This window comes from Typopeltis vanoorti, chromosome 16 (genome assembly GCF_054136105.1).
Source record: "Typopeltis vanoorti isolate ZY-2024b chromosome 16, IOZ_Tvanoo_1.0, whole genome shotgun sequence".
NCBI lineage: Eukaryota > Metazoa > Arthropoda > Arachnida > Uropygi > Thelyphonidae > Typopeltis > Typopeltis vanoorti.
Genome location: NC_143564.1, coordinates 66463489 through 66479635, shown reverse-complemented (window position 1 = coordinate 66479635; position 16147 = coordinate 66463489).

Below are 16147 nucleotides of genomic sequence, written 5' to 3'. Positions count from 1 at the left end.
TACGATTATCTTTTTTTCCCTTTTTTCCTAAATTGCGGAGTTAAAAACCCGAATTTCCTGGATAATTCCTGGAAACCTTACTTGTCTGCGCCAAAGATCGACCAACTTCTTAGGAATGGGCTAAACATAGAAAAATAATTGCTTGCTTACTAAAGGAACTTTTCCAGGCGACCAAAGAGAACCTACAACCAGGGGCGCGCCGGCCATACGTGCAATGCGTGCGACGCACACAGGCGCCAGAACAGTAAAGGCGCCAAAGATGAGGGAATACTTTTAAAAAAAACGTTATTTTAAAGTGATTTTTTTATTGGAGGGATAGGGGGGATAGGAGCGCCAAGTAAAGTTTGCACACAGGCGCCGGACACTACTGGCGTGCTACTATAGGAATTATTTGAAAAAACCTGGTTTTTTTCAAATAATTCCTATACATTACTTTACCTCCACTTCCCCCCAAAAAAAACCCTTCCTTTAACAGCATATGAAGGCACATCGCTGGAATAAGGAGACAGAAAACAACATCCAAAAAGGCATGTCCAAAATTTCTCCTAATTTTTATTCTTCTTATGTTAGTTTTATAACACTTCAGTAATGCCCTAGAATTTTGGGTAAAGAGCCAATGACATTGTAAAAAAAAGGGGCACTCCTAAACGAAAGTAGACTATACTAGACATTAAAATAATAAATTCGAATATGATTATAATTACTTCGTTTCCTCATGTAAATGCCTTTTTAAAGAAACCAAGTGGTTTTCCCATTATACTTAACATTCAATTTTTCCTGTCATCGCTCCCTTGCCATGATATTCTGGAACAGTTTATCATGCTGCTTCAACTGCGTCAGTATTTTCAGAAAAAGAAATCCAGAATGAGATCAAATTAAAGCAAGAGAGTCTACAGCAATGTGCTGGTCTCCATCTTGTGGTTAATTAAGTTGATCAACTAGCGGTTTATAACGTTCATCTTTATTGTTGCTCCAAATTTCTATTTTCTGTGTTTATTTTTTAGTGAGACTTTTCGAATTATTCATCGTCTAATGCTTTTCTAACTTGAGGCCAACAAATGTCTTCCTCCTTAAGTTAGTTTTGGAAATCTTGCAATTAGGTACTGTGAAATGCAAGCTCAATTTTGTCTAAACTTTTTCTGGAGACGACCCAAATTAATATACACATATAGCAGAATCATTTCCTCGGGCCTGAAAAGAAGCTTGCGTTATTTGTTTTGTTACTCCTGAAAGATTTTTTTTTTTTAAACTAAAGCTAACAAGTTCCATTGTTGAAGACGAGATTCAATCATTTTTAACTAGTTGTTTAGAATAGTTGTTTAGATAAATTCATTCATTTAACACGGTCGTTTAGTTCCTTCTGTTCGTTCAGATACGATTTACCAACTTCATAAATGATTATGACGATGACTTCATATTCAGACGGGAAGCAGGTTTGTTATTCTTAAATAACGCTGTAGACTAGTGCTGATAGATCAAGCTGAGGCGCTGATATTATGGAAGAGTAAAAAGGACAATTTAAGTGACAATAATTTTGAATATTTAGTATGATTATTCACTCATCCATGATAAAATATGATAAGCTTATGAAAGTACACACATCAGTAAAATGATAAGTGATAAAATTTTTTGGATTGCAGATTTGGATTCAATATCTCGAAGTATGTTAGTAAAATCAACTATTCATTTACACACACACACACACAAATAAATAAATAAAAAATTCGCGAATAATTTGGAACAAAAAAAAAAAACGCACAACTATCAGCATTATTTTTGGCCTGATTTCATTATTATTGTTATTTTCATTAAGGCCTAAAATTTTTAGGCTGACACATCGCCTGAATGAGGAGAAAAGAGAAGAAAAAGGAAAGGATAAAAAGAAATGAAGAATGAAATGATAACATTTTAATATGCAGGTGAAATGATCCTCATTCTGAAAATAAAAACTGGTATTGAAAAAAAAATTGATTATTCAGATATGTTTGACACCCAGTAAGAGAAGAGTTTCTATTGCTGGTAGTATTTTAAGATCCGATACTTTTAATACGTCCGCACGGTTAGCCTAGTCTTGGATAAGCGCAGTTAGCGAAGTTGTGCGCTTCGCAACCATATGCCTGGAGAATGGATCTCCTAGGTTCGATTCCCATCGAAGACGTGAGAAGTTTAAGGATCCTCAGCCATAGCCAAGTTAGCCGGTCTTGGGCATGGACAGCAGGGTTTTTCTCCCCAGAATTATCTGGGATTTTTCATCCCTTAAGCAAGCAAACCGGCCCCGTGAACACACAGGATACAGCCATAGGAAGGAAGAAAGGCAACGTGAAATCACCTTGCTCATAGTCATTTCCCTAGATGGTGGCGTATATAGCGGCCCCTACACAGCCAAAAGGCTATAACCACCATAACAACAGCAACCTTTAATACACAGCTTGTGTGTGTGTGTGTGTGTGTGTGTGTTCGCGTGTTAGTCATCACTCACTCTCTGGCATGGGTAAGCAGTTTCTTCTCCTGAAAACTCGAGAGTTTCGTTCCATAATCAGAGGAAAATCAACCGTTAAACCCAAACTATTTCAAACAATAACATATTATATTAGAGTTAGGAACTACAAAATGGCGGTACTTGTTTGCCGTCTCTTCACTGGATGCCACTTATAGCTAGTAATAGTTTTGGGTAAGCTATCTCTAATGGGCTACTAGTAGAGATTGAACTTCCCACTCAGTCTCCAAAAGTGAGATAGAGCTAAAACGACCACACCTACTTCCTACTAAAAGAATAAAAGGCGTTAGCTGGTTTTTATGTTGTTTTATTTATGTATACAGTTTGTTATTTTTTTGTCTGCATGTGTTTATAGACGCATAAAATATCATCATACAAAAATTAATTATGACTAAGAAAGACTAGGACTAGTTGCTAATATGCTTGGACCAATACAATCATTAAGATTACGTCAGGGAATCCATACAATGGGATTAGTATGTGTTCGTTTTACTAGTTTTTATCCATTTCTACTAATAAATGGATCGGCCATTTAGCACCTTTGATAGGCCAAAGGTTAAATACCAAAAAAACCCTCCTATAGATACCAAACGTGGGACTGTTTCAGCGATTTCAAGCCAATGCGTAACACATTGGGCGATGGAAATCATTTACCAACTGGAAAGTCAGGTTTTTATCATCTCCAAAAATAGAAAAACAGGTTGAAGACACACGCATAATATGCTGGTCTTATAGCTTTAGTTGCTTCAGACATTATTCCAACTAAACCAAACCACCCAAAGGCATTTCACAAACGTCCATTTCTGTTTTAGAACTGACGGCTTGTTTGTCGGAGAGTGGAGACGTTATCAACTGAATTATCTACACCCGGTTTTTCACTCTTGGCGGGCCAAGATGGGGAAGTGGAAGTCACAGTTTCCACATCTATATCAGATCGGTTAACTCACCGTCAACGGAACAGCCCTTAAATGTCTTTGCAACGAAACGGCATTTGTTTTTCGTGCCGTGATACAGAAGTAAGCCCAGTGACACAGTTGGAACGTGCCTCTAGAGTTCAGCAAAGCAAAACTGCAAAAACAAATGCTGCTTTTTCTGTATAAATTTTACGACTCTAAAACTCTACAAAAGTTTTAGAGTCGAATCTTTTTTTTTTTTTTTTTGAAGCAGTCAAAGAGACAATATTAGCCACCGAAATTACTTTGGATCTTTTAAACATTCTACAGCGATGTCATTCATTGTATTTTCTGCCATCCCCCCACCTTTCTATTAAAAATAAACGATGTTAAAAATTATCGTCTGTCTGATGGCATTTATTAATAAACAAATTTCGAATGAATGATCACTCTGCTATGCATGCCTCTGCTATTTTGTTATAATAATAATAAAGAAATCAGATTTAGGTTCTGCCTTTACCGATACAGATGATTTAAACAAATTTCCTTTTTTTCCTATTTAAACACATATTAAATTGAAAAACAATTATTTTATAAAAGAATATTATAATATTAGTTTTAAAATTTCTTTGCAATTTGGTTTAGAGAACATGCTACATATAAAGAGAATTATTAATTCTCTTTTTTTTTTTTTTAAACGAATTTAAGTTAACATAATGCTAACTTAAATTCGAAAAAAAAAAAAAAAATTCTAATCACTATTTGTAGTATGCCAAAAACTGATGAATACTCGCATCAAATGGGGAGGAAATTTTAAATGCGAACAACTTTTTGAAAACTCTTTCCTGTTAATTTCTGAGTAGATTTTGCAAAAACAATTTAATTCGACAGTAGACTGGTTGACTTGTAATCGTTAAGTGGCGAATATGTACCAGTTCAGAAAGCGTTACATAGTAGAGCGCCATTAATATTTACTAATGCTTCTCTGTGATTGTTTTTCATGTTTCAAGGCCACACACCTGACTCTAATGATGTAATATAACCATCTTATAACCATCTTAATTTTGTACTATGCCTGAACTGAGATAGATCATGCAGTTTCTTTTCAAGAAAGCAATAAACCGTCCCGCTACCTTTTATATGATAAAACTATCCTACTTTTCCCCCCATTCTAAGTAATGTATAAAGTATTGTCAGCTCTCTCTCTCTTTCTCTCTCTCTCTCTCTCTCTGAATCAATAACACCTTTATATATATATATATATTTTTTTTTTTTCACATTCAAATGGAATAAAATTCATTTTTAAAACTAATCTTACTTGTGATTGGAACTATACCTGTAGTCCCGTTGGCTTCGCTATAGTTTGGTAGAGCGATAAACGTGACAACCACAGAAAGAAGTATAGATTTAAATGTTAACTCTAAGTAATATACTGCCATTGCTGATCTTGAAGATTGCGGGCTTTGTCAAATATATCTATTAAATAAATGATTTAAAAATATTCCTTTGTATTCATTAGTATCACTTCACAAAAGTTCTTGTGAACTCAAAATATTAGCCAAATATAACAAGAATTAGTTTAGTAAATGCCTTATTTATATAGGTCCTTACACTTATAACGGTTTCCCTAATTTCTACCGAATACTATTTGACTGTACAAAGTTGTGCTTCTCTAAACGTCATCGCATAGCAAAACACTTCTGCCAATGGTCCATTTCGCTGTGAATGACGTCAGACATTAGAAAATTTATGCTTATTTTCGTTGTTTTTTATTTTTAATAAATAAAAAACAATGTAGTTTATTTTGAATCATACTTAGGCGTGGGAAATAATACCCAATATTTATGATAAGTAGAGCCCACCGAGGAGTGTCACATAATTTTGTTCACTAACGGCACTCTGTCTGTACTGTAGCGCCTAACTCACTCTTCACTTTCTTTCGTTTCCTGTTTCAAGGCCACACACCTGACTCTACTTGTTCTCACTCGGAAGCTATTCACAAAGCGGTCACTGACCTCCTAACTTCCGTCCGTTTCCTGTCCACTCTATGAGAAGCGAACGGTAGGCCACTATGGTCACATTAAGGTATTTTGGGGTTCAGGATTTCCTCATTCACTTAATGTAAACAGAATTTCATTAACAGGAAGAAAATGAATGGATCGTTACTTTTTTTAGTCTCAATCCATTCGATGACCGCCGTGTTTCGATATGTTTTTGCCGGATATTCACAATTATTTGCGGGTTTTTTTTTAATATGTACTCTACGTATTAATTACCTTTTTTCGAGTGCCGAGTCATGATAAAATTTTATATTACTATAGCGTTCAAATCCTTTGACTTCTTTTATCTATTTAAGTTTTTATCCAACTCTTCTATTTAAGTTTTTATCCAACAAATGGTATTCAGATGACGAATAATTAAATATCTCGTTAATCAAAAGTTACAATTGAGGGACGATGGGCTTTTCTATCCCAAGCAAAAGAGAGAGAGAAAATTAGTATATTCAATTAAATAACAAAAATGAAATATTATAATACATTAAACAGTTTTGAAATAAAAGTTATTGTTGCTAAAAAAATTGAAGTAAATTATATTAATAAAACAAGAAATATTTTCCAGTCGTTCCATTAAGATCCTAATCAACTCCCTTCCACCCACTTCAAAAAAAAAAAAAAAAAAAAAAAAACTCTGAATCCCTCCGTCGTTATCTTCAATGTACGTATCTGATTGCCAATAATAATAATAATAATAATAATAATAACAACAACAACAACAAACGAAAGAAGGAAATATTAATAGCATTAGAGTACACAGATTAGACGCATTTTGTCTATTTATATCTTAGACGAACTTTGCCAGTCAGCAATGATAAAGCCCAAGTTATTCTGTGTGTCGAGATATTCCAAGTACACAAACGTGTAGTCCTATAATCATTAGTAATTAATAACAGTGTTATGTTATCACATATTCTTCACACTTCTGAAATTATTTGCGGGCCTTATATTTGAGTATTTTTTGTATTTTTATATAATAAACGAATAATGTTACATAGCTTATAATTTAAATTTCATTAACAAAATTTAAGGAATAAAATAGCATTTTTTCTTATATTTTTGTCTTATAATCCATCAGGGGTGATATTTAATTGTTTGCCTCAGAGCCCGATCTAATCTGGCGACGACCCTGATTAAAGGAAAGTGGAGGAATGACAGCGGCCAGTTCGTCAAGCAATGCAAATGAAAGTACCTATAAACAAGACATACGTATGCATGGGCAGAGCGCCTATATGATAAAGTGACTGGAGTGGTCTTCTGAGAGAGGTGTCACTCACCTGTAATAGATTGCCCTCTTCTGTATACAATCAAGAATTCTCAGAGAGGTTATGGGTGTACCATCCTAAATGTGAGAACAATATTCTAAGGTTAGGCGCGCATCGGATTTATAACGTTGGAAGGAGTTGAGTAGAAGAGAAGTAGTGTTTTGAAAGGAAAAGGAAACAAAGCTTTTAGATGCTGAGAAGACTATAAGTGTAATGCCAGGATAAGCTAATTGTGAAAGTCGGCACAAGAAAGAAAAACTGATCTTCACTGGAAATCGGCACATTATTATGAAGAACGGGAGTTACATAGGATCTTACTTCCTGGTAATAAGATAGGACTGTGTTTTGATGACATTGAAATTCACCAGGTTGTCTTCACCTCGCTTGAGAATGGTGAGGAGAAGTGTTTAAAATCTCACTTATGGAAGATCTTGAAGCTTCGGTCATTTAATCACTACAGGTTTCCTCTAATGAAGAGGATGACTGGACTGGAGATGTACTGCAATGAGCAAACCTATGTATAGAATTTGAAGCTAGAGAAAGCCATTGATGTATAAGAGGAAGAACGCAGGTGAGAGTACAGAATCCTGGAGTATTCCAGCATTATTAGAAATTCTGATGACTAGAAGCATCCATCATGATACGTAGCGAACGACCAGATAAGAAGCTGCCAATTCGATCACATCGAAGTGGAAATATCGAGAGCGACACCTATAGAAGAACTGGAGGAAAAGACAGTTGCCAAGAAGTCTGTCATATCTTTAGGTGATGTTACCATTGTATCATTAGGAAGTGTGAGAGAGAGAGGTGTTAAAAAGACAGACGTTATGTCCAGCAGTCTCAATGAGGGATCAAAACGTTTGACTGTCAGTTGAGGAAGAGGCAAACATGTATTTGGCCCTTACAAAGTCTGTTTTGGAATTGATGATAATTTTCTTACAATTGTTTTAAGGATGTAGTGTAGCCATTGAATATGTTAAATTTAATCAGGGACTGCATGTTTTAGAGAAGCAGATCTTGGAAAGAGGTCGTGAGTTTGCAGTAGAGTAGTGAATGAATGTATATGATATTCATTCATATCATATGAATGAATATCATATATATGATAATATCGTATATTATCATATATATGATATGAATGTATGAATTCATATCATATATATGATATGATATATAATATGAATGAATATCATGAATGATAATGAATGTATATGATATATACCCATCCTTACTGGATGTACTCATCCAGTAAGATTTATTTCAGTTATAGAATCAGAGTAGGTATTACGATCCGAAGAGCAGAAACAGTAGTCAAACCATGGAAAGAGGTATATATATATAGAAATCACGGAGGTCATTCCACTTGGCATGGTTGTTCTGGAATAGGGTATGAGACTGAGATTGACTGGAAGCAGATCGATCTGTAGAAAAGGAGGCGTGGTAAGATAGCAGACATCTACAGCATATTTGGAGGGAGAGCTTGTTATCCCTTGGTAGGTTAACTATTTATGTCAGATCATGATTCATAGTAAATGATTCGGTTTCCCTTCTGGCCATTCATATATATATGAAGTTAGAAAAGGGAAGTGAGTCTGTGTTATGTTATGATCGTTAATTATGCCTGCAAGTTGTGGGGTATATCAGGGATATGCTAGTAAAATTTTAATAGCCGCTCGGTCAAAAAAAAAAAAAAGAGGTTTTCCATTTGTGAGAATTACAACTCCTCGAAATTATAAATCTTCTTTAGGTTCACAACAATTCTAGAAAAAGCGAAATCTATGATGAATGTTGTGCATGGGAATGCCATTACCTTAAGAAGAAGGGGACCCAAACAAAATTAAGCGGATGATTGTTGAAAAATATTATTCCTGTAAAACTGTTAGGAGAGATAATCCCTACACCGGCTGCCGCGTAGGAAAGGAGTTGTGGGAGAAATAAGCATAAGGGGTGCCGAAATCTACCACCTACAGGTCTAGTTGACATTTCCTGCAACTATGGAAGATATGTATATAAGACTTATGCATGTTTCATTCCTTAGTAGTACTTACGGGTGTTTACAGTCCACGAACTTCCACTGCCAAGTATCTTTAGCTTTCGTAACCTTAATTTTATTATTATAAGGGTGGCTAGTCTTATACCTATTAAACACATTTTGTCTATGAATTGTGTATGTTCTAGCCTGTTCGCCTATTTTGGGCTATAAAAACTAGTTTCCATGCGAAAAATTCTTAACCTCCTTATGAGATTAACTAACTCACCTTCAGCTGAAAATCCCTTATATAAGGGTGTTCACCTAAACAGGATTTCAACTCAGATGTTTCCAACTAGAGGGCATTATCGATACCGACTAAGTTAGAAAAAATGTAATAATACCCCATTATTACATGCTTTCAGACTGCCATCAAAACTTGTAAAAATAGAAAGATAATGATACTTAAAAAAAATAATAATAATAAAATCAGTTCTAGATAAATGCGAACACATTACCAATTTAAAAATTAGTTGCTTCAGATAATTTTATTAAATCCCATGAGCATTGATAAAACACAAAGAGTAAGAAATGAACGTGGATCGCGCTGATTATGAATAGAGAAACGTGATATTCCTGTGCAGGAAAAAAAAAAAAAAAAAAAATAGAAATGAAACGTGAAAAGCAATAGAGTTTTGAAGAAACTTGTGGACTTGCAGTTTACTGTAGAAAAAGTTAGGCGAAATAAGAAAGCATAAATAAAAGCTTAGATTTTAACTAAGCGACGCTTAGTTAAAATCTAAGCTTTTATTTTATTTAGTTGAAATCTAAAGAAGTAAGCCACGCGTAATTAAAAAAAAATAAAATAAAAATGCGGCACAAAGTATCTTGAGACAGAAATCCTATGCTCGAGCATATCACGACTCTGCAACTTTCACATAATGGTTCATGAAAGTCCGTGAAGATAAGGCTATGAAATTCCCTACCATGTTAATCTAATATGTTCTAATCAGTTATGAATGAAACGTAACTTAACACCATTTCATGACGAATGAAATACAAAAGGATGGCAACAGTCATACATAACAAGAGCCTTCATCATTGATGATCCCTATAAAAGGCTATTGATCAATGTAAGCAGGATTATTAATTTCTGAAATACTTCTCAAATAAATGAGTGAATATTTGTATTTTTAGTAATAATCGGTGTTCGGAAATAATGTTGAGAAACGCAATACATTTACTTCGATCTAAAAATTAAAAACATGAAAATATAGCACTTAGAATTCTTTAGGAAACAATTACTCAGGGGCCGAAACAGCTAATGTTTGATTTTAAAGCGAGTTATCACCCTCTCTTTTAAATGTGAGATTTTTTAGATTCTTCTTGGCATCCTATTAATTATGGTGGTCATTTGTATTCCGAAGGGTTTCAAATTAATCACATAAAATTAAAATTAAGTTTCATTTTGATGTGTTTTTAGGGTGTTTACACTTTGAGTTCTTATTTGCATTTTCAAAGAAACTAATTTTTTTTCAAGACGACACCTGCCACCTGCTTTAGGTTCCAAAGTGTGCTTTGTCCCTATTTTATACGGTAGTCGCTAGGTTGAATTCGCAAGGCTGCTTTTTTGTCTATACATGTAGTGGAATATGTATGACCAATATCACTTGGAATGAAGCGTTTCTTCTGTGAAAAAATAAAAAAAAAATAATAAAAAAGGCTTCAAAATTGCCAAGAAATTAAAAACAGCTGATGTTGAAACCCAAAACCTTATGCGGAAATTAAATGAAAATTGCGATTTTTATGAGAGATTCTCTTCATAGGAGCTTATAAAGCAAAATTAGTTCCATTCCATTATTTTCATTCCTCAAGTCTATACAGCCTTTTGAAAATGTCGAAAATCGCAATATTGAAAATCGCAAAGTTGCATCTTTCAGGGTATTTAGTACATCCATTTATTAAGACAATTTTTAGGATCTCCTGAGTGGTGCAAAGTAAGAAAATTACACGTTGAGAGTTTTTGCATATCACCAACATAAAAGTAGAATGAAACATTAAAAAAATAGTTTTTTAACGTTTATTTTTTTCACATACTTATTATAGTGATATATACAACACTTCCCTATACCTGATCAAAGTTTCACTAATGTTTAAACCTTGTCATTTAACTCACTCTTATCTGTTAATTGAGATGATCTAATACAAACATTTATAAGCCACTTGTTTACCAAAAAGGCTAACAGAGCACTTCATTATCCCATTTACATTAACAGAAACAGAAAAACTAATATATATAATATTGAATAAAGTGACAACGGTGTAGACAAACAGTACGATGTCTATATGCAGAAAAAATAAAGCAGGAAATACAGTATTGAAATCCTCCTATACCTGAGAGAACCATAGAGAGAGAGAGAGCAAATGGACCCAAATCAAAAATATTATTATTCGTTATGCAGAAGAAATCCTTCAATTCGTAAACAACAGAAAGAAAAACAATTGGTTCAATAATGTATGTATAGAGGTTATAAAAGTGATGTGGATGATAAAAATAATAAGATACGGTTAAAAATGTTACAGGACCCATCACAAGAAAATATTAATAATTATAGGACCTGCAGAAATTTAAGTAGTAAAATTCTGAGTACAGAGAAAAGCCTGGCAGGAAAAAAAAAAAACGTAATTGAAGAAAGTAATACAAATAACTCAAAGTTCTTCAGAACGCAGTGGGACTTAAAAGCGGATAAACCACAAACTCGAATATTGACTAACCAAGGAGATTTAATTACCCAAGAAAAGAAATTGTTAAAGAATTCAGACAAACTTTTGAGAGACCACTGAACAAGTCATCGCCATTACCAGATGAAAACATTATGCCAGGGTTTAGAAGAAAATGGTGAAGAACCTATAATTGAGGAGCCATCTCTGAAGCTGAAAACGATATTAAAGCACGAAAAATAATAAGGCAGCCGGTGAAAATAAAATTACAGTAGAATATCTAAAAATTGGAGAAGCTCCCTCAACAACCGATATTTACGAACTCATCAAATTGATATGGCAAACCGAAGAAATCCCAGTTGAGTGGAATACAGCCATACCGTGCCCTTTTTTAAAGAGAGATCCTATGACAGTGGTGTTCAACCTTTTTTTACTACGCGAGCTACTTTTCTATAAAAAGTTATTCGGCAATCTACTTTCTTATATAGGTCACATTCCCCCAACCTGATATCTGATTACGCACAAATAAACATCTAAAAATAAACAACTAAAAAAAATACACAACTAAACACTTTATTTGTATATTTAAAAATTTATTTATCACTTTTAATTATTTTAATACAACAACAACAACAACAACAACAACAACAACAACAAAAAAAATATATATATATATATTGGAATAAAATATTTATTTCTCTATTTTGTAAAACCAAAGTTAGAAAAAAGAACAGATTGATTACAAACTCACAAGTTACAGGAAATGCTAGTTGGTTAAAAAAAAAAAAAAAAGTTAATGTGAAATTTGGCATCGCAATATTTTCATAGTCAAGTTGATATCAAGAGGTGGTCAATCGCAGACAATCATCCAAATGATCATTTGTAATTTGGTTTCTTAATTGATTTTTTATGACGTTCATATTTGAAAATGTAAACTATTCTGAATGTTTATTATCTCAAGTTCTACTTCAGCTTGGTTTATATCAAACAGCCCACTAATTTTATTTGAAATTTCTGTGATGTTCAAGTTTTCTTGAAATGGATTATTGATAAAAGATACAATCATTTCAGTTTTATTAAAACTTTTAAATCTTGAATTTATTTCTTCCTCAACTAATTCTATTTCACGAATAAATTCTTTTAAATCATAGCGAAGCGTTTCTTGATTTTGTTCAAAATCCATTTTCTTTAATAAAAAGTAAGTATTGTTGGAAAGTTTTTATTGAACTTAACATGTCAATTAAATTTTTATCTCTACCTTGTAACTCTAAATTTAAATTGCTTAATTTCGTACAGAAATCTATTTATCCACAATTTGAATGATAAAAGATGGTTGTTACACTAAAAATGATAAGTGTAACAACCATCTTTTATCATTCAAATTGTGGATAAATATCTCCTTTTTCATCAAAAAAAAAATTTTTATATCGTTAATTAATAGAAGAAATCTTTCTAAAATTGACTTCTGCTGAGCAAGCGAACATTATTGTACAACAGAAGTTCTCTCTCATAATCTGCCTGTAATTTAAATAACCGCCGTTTCAGGGCTTTTCCTATAACAGAATTTACAATTTTAAATGTAATATCCAAAACATCTTTTGTGTTTAATCTTTTACTACACAGTACTTGTTGGTGAATAATACATTGGTACATTAAAAAATCTGGATATTTGTCATCGTTTTTACATAATGAAATGAAGCCTGATTTATTACCTATCATTGCAGGAGCACCATCAGACTAGTAATAGACACAAGTTTAAAAAGCGGAAGTTTGTGTTGTTTCACAAATTCATCAAATGCCGAAAAAATGTCTTCTCCCCTAGTGCTTCCCAATAATGATATAATTTTCAAAAGTTCTTCTTTACTTGAATAACCTTGAAATACCATGCGAATAAATACCATTAACTGAGCAATATCAGTGAAGTCGTTTGATTCATCAAATTGTAATGAAAACGCAACACACTGGTGAATGTCTGACATTAACTGAGTATTCAGATCGGCACTTAAAATTTCAATAACCGCTGTTCTGGAAAGTTGTAAAATTTTAATATTCGAAATGATTTCATTTTTATTTTTAAAATCAGAAAATAAAGATTCTGCTGCTGCAAGAAACGATTCTTTTATCAACTCTCTATCAGTAAAAGGCTTTTTTTTCTTTTGCTAATAAATGACACTTTCAAAGATGCAATAGTGACTGATATTGGTTTATTTATTACTTTCGAAATCATATTTTGTTGTCCAGAAAGTCATGCCTTTAATTTATCATTTTTGCTTTACGTATTTTCGGAATTTTGGGGAAAATCTTCATCATATTTTGCATGTAGCAATCGAAAATGTCTCTCAATATTACCCTTTTTTTTTGGAATTGCTACAGATGAATTACAATTCAAACAACAACACTTTCCATTTACCATTGTAAAGAAAAAATCCGTTTCCCATGCCTTGTGAAAATGATACGTCTTCGATTTCTTTGTTACACTCATGATTATCCTCAAATTAAACGAAACGCATACGATGTGCTTTTGTAATACGTCTATTTTTGCTATCCAGTCGTTACTGCGACGTTGTAAACTTTTATTATTATTTAACTTTGTATACTTGTAATTTCTATTAATTACTTGTGATGTCTTTTACTCTATACTTTATTCTCCGTTATTCTAATTTGCTGCGCGCGCGCTTTCTCTCTCTCTCTCTCTCTCAGAATCTCTCTTGTTTATCTTATTACGTGCTATATTTATCTACCTTTCGCATTACGAGTCTTATGCCTAAGATATTAGAAAATTTATTTAAAATGAGGCTGCGCCACTAATATCTTTGATTGGCAAAAAGAATTCAAATATACGGCTGGTAGGTTTCTCTCTCTCTTTCTCTAACACAAATTCCTACATTAAAACTTTCACAAACAGTGGTGGTCTATTCTTTTTCTTAATTTCACGCTTTGGCCAACTCACTTAGATTCCCGCTCAACAAGTCGGATTTATTTTAGAAACAATGCAGTTGTAAAAAAACAAACAGGCAGCACTCTTTTAACAAGAAAGTCAAATGAAAATTATTTACATTAGTATGAAATATACACAATTTTAACGTTAGGATGATTGCTTTCTCTATCCATCTATAAAAACTCTTTAGCAAAAATTAGAACCTATTTTTGTTCTAATTAATTATTAAAACATAAAGTTACCTACTCTCAATTTACAAATTTTTACTTATTAATCTCTAAGCTTACTCGTAAAGAGGTTACCTAAATCTGTGTTAAGTTATCTTTACACATTTGATATCAACCTGTAACATGCCAATTTGATTCTCTTATGGACATTTCTTAACACTATTAAATATATATCTTAAAAGTCTTTCTTGTATCGACTATAAGAATTATATAAAAGTTTTGAACTTACAAAGGCTCTGTATCTCACATTCAGTCAAAAGTCTTTCACTAAAAGTTCTATGACAATTCTTTAGTCTCAGATCTTCTTCAGGAAATTTTGGCTTGGCTGCATCTCATCGGGAACGTAGTGGGCTGTGGGTTCATTCAGCTCTGGCAAAAGTTTACTCTCTCCCTCGGCGAAAAGAAAACCTTAGGAGCGAAGGTACTTCGGGAAATTTGCCTTGCCTTTTCTCCGCTGCTTGGGTTCGCCGAAAAGGCTTGAACGACTGCCTTCTTTTTCTGCCGTTTCACCAGATAGAACTACTGTTTACTGGATCCCTCTCTGGCCTGGAAACTTTTTTCCTGCAATTGGAACTCTTCCTTTCGGCAATTTGAAACCTTGTCTGCGGCCTAGAAGTAGTCTCTCTCTAGCTACGTGTCTGGAAGCGGGAAACTCCTCTCTCAAGCAACGTAGATCCAGGCTGCCTCTCTGACGGCGACTCTGGACCGGGCGCCCTCCTGTCTGACAGCAATTCTGGAACCGGAACCCCTTCTGCTTGCTTCAGTCCTTTTTTATTAGGCCTCCTCTGAGACCTCGCATGAAGTTTAGCAACCCCCAAAGAATCGGTATGAGTCTTTCATCTTAAGTTTCAAGTTCGGCACGTCTTTTGTTCTCCTCCGCTTTCTTTTGATTGTAAGTTGCCGGCCATTGGAAAGTTGTTCGAACTCTTTCTGACTGACTTTGGAGATGTTTACACTTAGAGCCTGCAAGTCTTTCTCATACATACAAGTTTCCATAACAGTCTTTCTAATGCCACCATGTACAGCTTTGGCGACAAAAACATTGCCTTTGTTTTTAACACTCTGACATATTCTTATTAAAGCAGTATATACAGTTAGCTTCAAAAGAGTTATTTACAAAAATATCTAATACAAACTATACCGAGACAAAGAAAGTTTATTTTTTTACAATATTCACACGGGACTTAACCTAAGTAAAAAATCGATGTAATGTGCTGTGGAATATATATATTTAAGCTAAAATCGAGTTTTTACACTTTGCATATAATCGTATTCACTCAGCTCGTTGTTTGACTTCCACTGATCCAAATTAATTCATTTACCCGGACTTATAAGAAAATTACTGATTTGACAGTTTTAACAAAAAATAAATAAACAATAGCAATACACTTAAAGCGAATTAAAAATAATACAAAATAATGATAAATAAAATATTATGTTTTCAGTTTTAATTAAATTTGTAAGGAGGAATACACAAGAGATCGACCAAAAATCGCTTTGCGATCGACCGGTCGATCGCAAAGCGATTTTTAATATTTATTTAGATTAATATTTATAATAGTTTATAATATTAATAATAGTAA